The sequence below is a fragment of the Ctenopharyngodon idella genome, chromosome 24, assembly GCF_019924925.1.
Source record: "Ctenopharyngodon idella isolate HZGC_01 chromosome 24, HZGC01, whole genome shotgun sequence".
In the NCBI taxonomy this organism is placed as follows: Eukaryota; Metazoa; Chordata; class Actinopteri; order Cypriniformes; family Xenocyprididae; genus Ctenopharyngodon; species Ctenopharyngodon idella.
Window position 1 is genome coordinate 3,961,023 of NC_067243.1, and position 7,213 is coordinate 3,968,235.

Sequence of the window (7,213 nt, forward strand, 5' to 3'; positions counted from 1 at the left end):
CAGACAGACACACTGTTTCTGAGCTGCTTTAACATACAAGATTCTGCTCATGTGAAAGATTGATATATTGATCTTCTGCATGATGAAAATCACCTTACCTTTATTTCCATTTTATTTCATTTGTTGAGCTGCTGCCGGTGGACGCTGAGCTGCTGGTGGACACTGAAGGCGGCGAGGAGCTAATGGACGGCTGCACACATCATAGATCAGGTGTTCATGGAGAAATGAATGGAGCTTCAGTGTGAAATGTGTTTCTGACAGCAGATTCACAGCTTCAGGATCAGAGTTGGTGTAGTTAGTGTGATGCAGATGTGTGCAGCTGTTGCTCTCTAAATAAACACATGTGGACTGAACAGCTGAGCTGGGAAAATGTAACCATGTGACGCATGTCTGAGATGACAGTGAAGTGTGCTGCGTTTGTGTCCTTCACTCCAGAAAGTTCAGCATTTACACAGACAGAAAAAGCTTTAGCGTCACATCTGATTATGTAGAGACTGATCAGAGTCTGTGTGTTTGTGAACCTGAGCGTCTGTGCAGTTCAACGGGTCTGGAGTGTGAGTGTGAGGGTGTATGTATGCGTGTGTGTGTGTACCCGAGGGGGTGGTCTTCTCGCCTCCTTCTCAGCCTCGCCCACCAGGACAGCCACTGCTGCTCGGGCTGCCTCCTCTCTGGCCTGCCTTTTGCTGGAGGCGCTCATGGGGAGGAAGGTGCGCCCCCCCATCTTCACTCGGTAGCTAAACCTGAAAGACAGAGACTGTGAGGAGAGACTGACAGGTGTGTGACACGTGATCTACAGGACAGTGAGGCCACAATGAGATGAGATCCGTGTGTGTACCTCCGAGCGTTGGGGGGGCCCGTTTGCTCCACAAAGTCTATTGTGAGCTCCTCCCCACGAGCGCTGGCATATTGGCGCAGGCCAGAGAGGGGATGATCATGAAGACAGTCCAGCAGCTGTGGCAGTCCTCTGCTTGATCTCTAGAACAGAGAGAAACTCTTGATTTGATCGTGTGACACAGAAAGTGAAGCATTATGGGAATAAAAGCGTGTGGTAACTGAACGTCTGACTCTAGTTCTGTATTAAACGGGGCTGAAGCGCCTCCTACAGAAATCCATACGGGTCGCTACAGGTTTGTATCATGGAGTGTCTCGTCTGTTTTTCCTGTAATAATCAATGGAAAACATTTCCAGACACTTCCTGTTTCTCTCTCTGTCATCACACTCTTTGTGCTTTCAGTCTTTTCACCTTCTCCAGCAGCGGCCCTCTCTTCTTCAGCTCCTCCTTGTTCCACCCGGAGCCCTCCGGAAACTTCGTTCCTATTCTGACCTGTACCCTGAATCTAACAGAGAGTCTTAACTACTTAATTTCTATTAAAGCCCAGTGGGTCTATCCGAAGCCTTTGAATCATGACACACTTTTAGGCTGAAACTCAGAACAACGCAAAGAGACGAATGAAACAGTGCTTGAAGTTCCTGCAACAGAAGAAAATGAAACTGATTCTGTTCACATCTACTGAAATGATCAAGTCAGTTTTACAGTTGTGAACTCTGTTATGAGACCTCAAGAAACAGCTGGAAAGGAGTTTCTATAGTATCTTTGTGATGAAACACGAGTCTTGTTCAGATCAGAAGTGAAAACAGATTAAATAAATCAGGGTTTCTCTTCAGCTTCTAACCCGTATCAGAGCCTCAGCAGCTGTATTTGATGCTTCTTTCTGCACATTATGACATTCAGAAGAAATATTCTGATTCTTACCGCTTCTCCAACTCTTCAGATGATGATGATCACACATATACACACCAACAAACAGCACATCTCCAGCTGGAGATCAAACCTCACTGAAGAAAGAGAAACGCTCAACTCGGATCAGCTGTGTCTCACAATCAATCATGAGTCGTTCCGAAGTCAATCAGCCGTTTGAACGAATCGTTTGAGTCAATGACTCACTCATTAAGACTTGCTGCCTGATTCATAATTAGAGTATCATTTCATATTTTCATTTTCAAAGCTTCAAAAAGATAACACTGATACATTTAATAAGGTAATTATAAAAAACATCCTTATAAAAATTCTTAATGAATTTCTGATCCTCAAACTTCTCAGAAACAGCTGAACAGTAAAAATCAGTTTCTGCTGGAACACAAGCTATACAGCAGAAGAGCTTCAGTCAGTCTGAATCATTCATTTAGTTCATTCATTTATTATTTAAAGCCACATCAGCAGAAAAGGACATTTTTCATGGTAAACTAAGAGTAAATTATATCAACATATAATGATTCCTCAGTCTGTCATTAATGTGAATCAAACAACAAAAGACAAAGATAAAAATCTCTCACATCTTTCACTTAATAGATTTTGTAGCTTTAATACGGGATCATCTATATTTAATGTATTCCTGAAATACTTAAAGTACTGTTTATTTAATTTGTATTTTTATTCTGTTGTATTTATTAGTCAATTTGTTTGTGATTAGTTTCGTTGTTACTGCTTTGAGGACCTTTTACTGAGCTACAATAACCTATTAGTTTAACTATTAATAATTGTGAAATTTTACTGATATCTCAAATGACCCTTATCATGAAATAAAACTGATTTATCATCCACCAATAATTGTGTAAAATAAGCATAATTTCAGTATTGTCCAAATTTTTGCCATAATCGAGCAGCCCTAACTATTGCACACTTCCAGTTCTGTCAGGGTAAAAACACTGAGTCTGTCAGCAAGAAAAACACCTCACAAAACTAAGTATATCAGAGTGTGTGATCCTCATTTACCAGAGAAATGTCCTTTGAAAATGATGAAAATTTCATGAGATCATCTATTGAAAACAACATTAATCTGTAAAATCAAGCAGCTGTTCTCTAATTTTATCTCAAATGTAGATGCATTAAAACGCAATTGCAAAAATAATGCTATGAGATTAATGTTTTCAAGCATTGAAAATAAAAATATGATGCTCTTAATATGAAACAGGCAGCAAGTCTTAATGAGTGAGTCATTGAGTCATTCATTCAAATGATTCGTTCAAACGGCAGATTGACTCCGGAACGAATCATGATTGATTATGAGACACAGCTGATCCGAGTTGAGCGTTTCTCTTTCTTCAGTGAGGTTTGATCTCCATATATAATTAGATCTGGAGAGATTTCTGTTCCTCCATTGACAGTCCACGCAACTACCACTTTGATGCTTCAAAAAATTCATAAAGTGATCATAAAACTAATCCATATAAACTGAGTGATTTAGTACAAATTTTGTGAAGAGACCCGATCACTTTATTTGATGAACAGACTGAATTTAGGCTTTTATTCACATATAAACATTCATCAACGCTTGACGTGTAAGAACCAATGAGATTCATTCTCGTGTTATGCATCATGTTTGAGCTTCAGCAAGAACAACGACATGGTTAAATGTCTTTGAATAATTCTAAGTTGAATCAATAAAGATATTTACAGATAGATGGATTAAACCTGTCACTCATATCTTAAGTTGTAGGTCACATGATAAATGATGATGTCTGGATCACATTCATTCTTAACGTGATCAGGCTATAAAGTACGTACTCTTTTAGCGCTCGTCCAGTAAGTACTTGTTGAAATGAAGTAGCTGCTCAGAGTCGAGGCTGTAATGTGACTGGTTTATGAGACACAGCTGATCCACGCTGAGGTTCGATCTCCTAATATAAGAAGATCTTTAGGAATCACAGCTGGAAAATGGCCGTCGTTCAGGTGAGTCTCTGTTTGACTGTTTTTGTCTCAGATTTACACAAGAATAAATTGAAAGCCTTAAGACTGTTTGTTTGCTCTGAGTATCGGTCTGAAAGTGTGTTTGAGCTTCATTGACGTTTACATCTGGACGATAACACTGACTCTTATGGACCTGTGCTGATGGAGCTCATTATTACAATAGTTCATTTGTGAATTCAATGAGCTGTTTGGGTTCATTAAATCAGACTGTTGTTCTTCACAATAACTCCAAGTGTTGAACTTCAGTGTGAAACTCATCCTGCTATAAAACATGAATGATACCTGGTGCATGTTGAGGAAAGGTGTGCCATTGATTGTCTAAGTAACTGAACATAAGACTTCTGAAAACTTTTCTTAGGTTATCCATAAAAATCCAGGGTTCCTCAAATCTTGCTCTGGTCAAACACTCCTGAGCTTCTCAAGGTCTTCAGAATCAGTAGAAGATCACAGGTGTGTGAGTTTGATCAGGGTTTGAGCAGTGGTCCTTCAGGACCTGATCTGAGGAACCCTGTTTGAGCACTTTTGAGAAGCCAAACTCTAGTCCTGAACTCATGAAAACAGTCATGGTGACATTTAACCTTTTCTATCATCACAAAAACTGCAACCAGTTCGTAATTCCACTCATTTAAGTCAAAAGTGCTCAAGACAAAGCAGCAGTTCTCCATTCATTTCTAGTTGAATCTGGTGAGGTGTTTGATGTATTTATAGCTGGAATGTTTGCAACTTCCTGAATTGATGTGGCAATGCAGAATTAAATTATTTCTTCATTTTGCTGTGAGCTGATTGTGTTTGCTTTAGCAGAGATTGACGAGACGTACCTGGACATTTTAATATGAGAATTGAGAAACTCCAGTGGAGAGCGCTTATTCCTGTGAAGGAGTTTCCTCGAGTAAGTCATCACACTGAGTTTTGTCTGTACAATGCAGGGATTGTTGTTGAACATAATTGAACTCATTTCTCCCGTCAGATTAACTTTGTGATGAAGATTCTGGGGCTGCAGATTAGGATCATTGAGGAGGACACGGGGTGAATTTCGGTCAGGGGGAGAGGATCCATAAAGGATGAGATCATGGTAATGAACCAGCACTATGGTCAGAGGACAGGACTGGACGTGGCACGCTCCAAGATAACACATCTAGTGACAAACTGAATGTTGAACCTGTAACAGTGTTGGGGCTCTTGACTGCAGTGTGTTAGCATGACATCTCTAGTCTTTTAGTATTGATTAGATTCACTTGAGTTTCTGATTCACTGTCAGATCTTCTGCTGTTCAAATGATTCACTTGAGTTTCTGATTCTCTTTCAGATCATCTCCTCGCTGCCCGTCCTCCTTCACCACCTTTTTCCGTCACTGTTTTACAACTTATATGTGGACATTATTCTCATTTTTACTATTTAAGAATGACTTTTTATCTATTGTATTTTACTACTTGTTATTCATTTTAAGTATTTATGTATTATGTCCGTTTAAGAAATTTTAGTGTTCCAGTTAGTTTTAGACTGTTTTTATTATTTATTCTCTTCAACACTCTTGATTCGCTGCTTGTAAATAAACCTCATCTTGGTTCTTGTTTCTCATCTCTGGTGTGATTCTTGTGTCCGTCGGCTCCGTTATCACATGATCCCAAACTCTACAGTCTGTAGGACAGAAAGTGTTTGATTGCAGAATAAAGTTGAAGCTTTTCTTACATTTTGTCCATGTCCATCAGTATCACGTCTATCTAGATTTGTTCAGATTTCTCAGTCTTGTGTGGGGTTTTTTTGTCATTTAATGCTTTGCTCAAATGGAGTTGTTCAGAACTGGACTCTGTTTTCACAGACACTCCTGCTGGAATCAAGATCCATATTTCATATTGATTCATATCAATTTCAGCATATGAACATATCCAGCATCAGTGTTTCTCTGTGAATGTCAGTGTTCAGACTGCAGCGTTTGAGTCTCAGCAGCAGATGTCAGTGTTTCTCGTTACTTTAACCAGTTTCATTCCGTCACATGTTTGTTGCTGCTGTGTGGTTTGAGTTTTTGCTTCTCGTTATCTCGGGATGCCCATCCTGAGGTCACTAGAGTACATCAGCTCCAGTTTGGATCCAGCCTCTGATGAAGACTTCAGATGACCAACACCTGTGAAGAGAGACTTCAGACGACTCTAACTCTGGATCAACATGAACAGTGCTGTTCTCTATAGAGCCTAAATCATTTAACATGTATTCATTACTTAAATGAGCTCAATGTTTTCTGCCTTAATTTAATTAATTGTTTAAATTAATAGATTATTAGCTGTGTGATTTGTATATGTACATTTCTGAAACCCATAACTTTGACAGTCTCCTCTGATCACAGATCACTCTGGATTGTAATGTTCACACAAGCGTTCTCTGTAAAGCTGCTTTGAGACAATATATGTATTGTGAAAAGCATTATACAAATAAATGTGAATTGAATTAAAGTCTGTCAGTTTGGAAAGTTCAACATAATGGACAATATAAGCAGAACTGACCGAGATTGTGCATTTGTGGATCCGTTGCTTGAATGTGTTGATGATCATGAAACTGTTTTCATTCAGTATAGAAACTGTCACAAAATGCATGATGGAGGGACTTTAGTCTAACCTTAATTTAATTGCAAGTAATTTTGAACAGTTGTACTGTGTTTGGTCAGGGTTAGATCTATTCTGGCCATTAAATTCATCATATGAATGTTTTTCTCGTGTCTCACTTTTTCCGCAGTTCAGCTATTCAATGCAGTTCAATGTAACGTGACGGCACATCCGTATCTCATATTTTCCTCTGTCTTGTACTGTTAAACATGGTATGCAGATGAGAATATGCATAATAAAGCTCCATATATGGTCATTTCTGTGAGGAGACGGGGTGCTGCATGTACACAATGTTCCACTGACTGGGTTTTATAAAGGGAATAAGTCTGAATATTTTTTGGCTTTTAGGCGCACAAAAACTTTTAGTAAGGATTCTACGCACAGTTTTATAAATGAGACCCCTGTTCATTACAGTAAGACTTGCAGTGAACACAGCCATTTGGAAAAGGCTCAGAGTGGATGCAAAAATAATCAGATCTCTTGCAGATTTTTGTGTTTACTCATGTGCAACAAATTCTGATCTGTGTCATATGTGAGTTAAAAGAAACAAACAAAAAAAAAAAAAAACTTTTTTTTGTGCCAGTGCAATGCAATTGAACAATGTCAGCATCATCAGTATAAGCACACTTGACATCAAAAAGACGCCTGATGAAATATATTAATATTTTTATATTTAATATGCTGCCCTATATGCTTGACAAGTGTGACTCCGGCATTAGGTGTTTGACTGATAATTGAATGAATCAGTGCATCAAGGTCAAGATTTTACGTTTTGCTGAAATGTCATGAAGATGTGGTCTGTGTACTGTTTGACACCCAAACAGGTAGAAATATCTGTCCATGACATTCCTGTCTTTCTCAGCTGGTC

General features: G+C 38.9%; 1 long non-coding RNA gene across 1 annotated transcript; it reads left to right on the top strand.

Moving 5' to 3' along the window:
* Positions 1-3,144: 3,144 nt before the first annotated feature.
* On the top strand, positions 3,145-6,189 carry LOC127507844 (uncharacterized). The gene is made up of 3 exons (XR_007928478.1): positions 3,145-4,637; positions 4,716-4,820; positions 5,055-6,189. It is a non-coding gene; the product is annotated as an uncharacterized LOC127507844 (long non-coding RNA).
* The last annotated feature ends 1,024 nt before the right edge of the window (positions 6,190-7,213 follow it).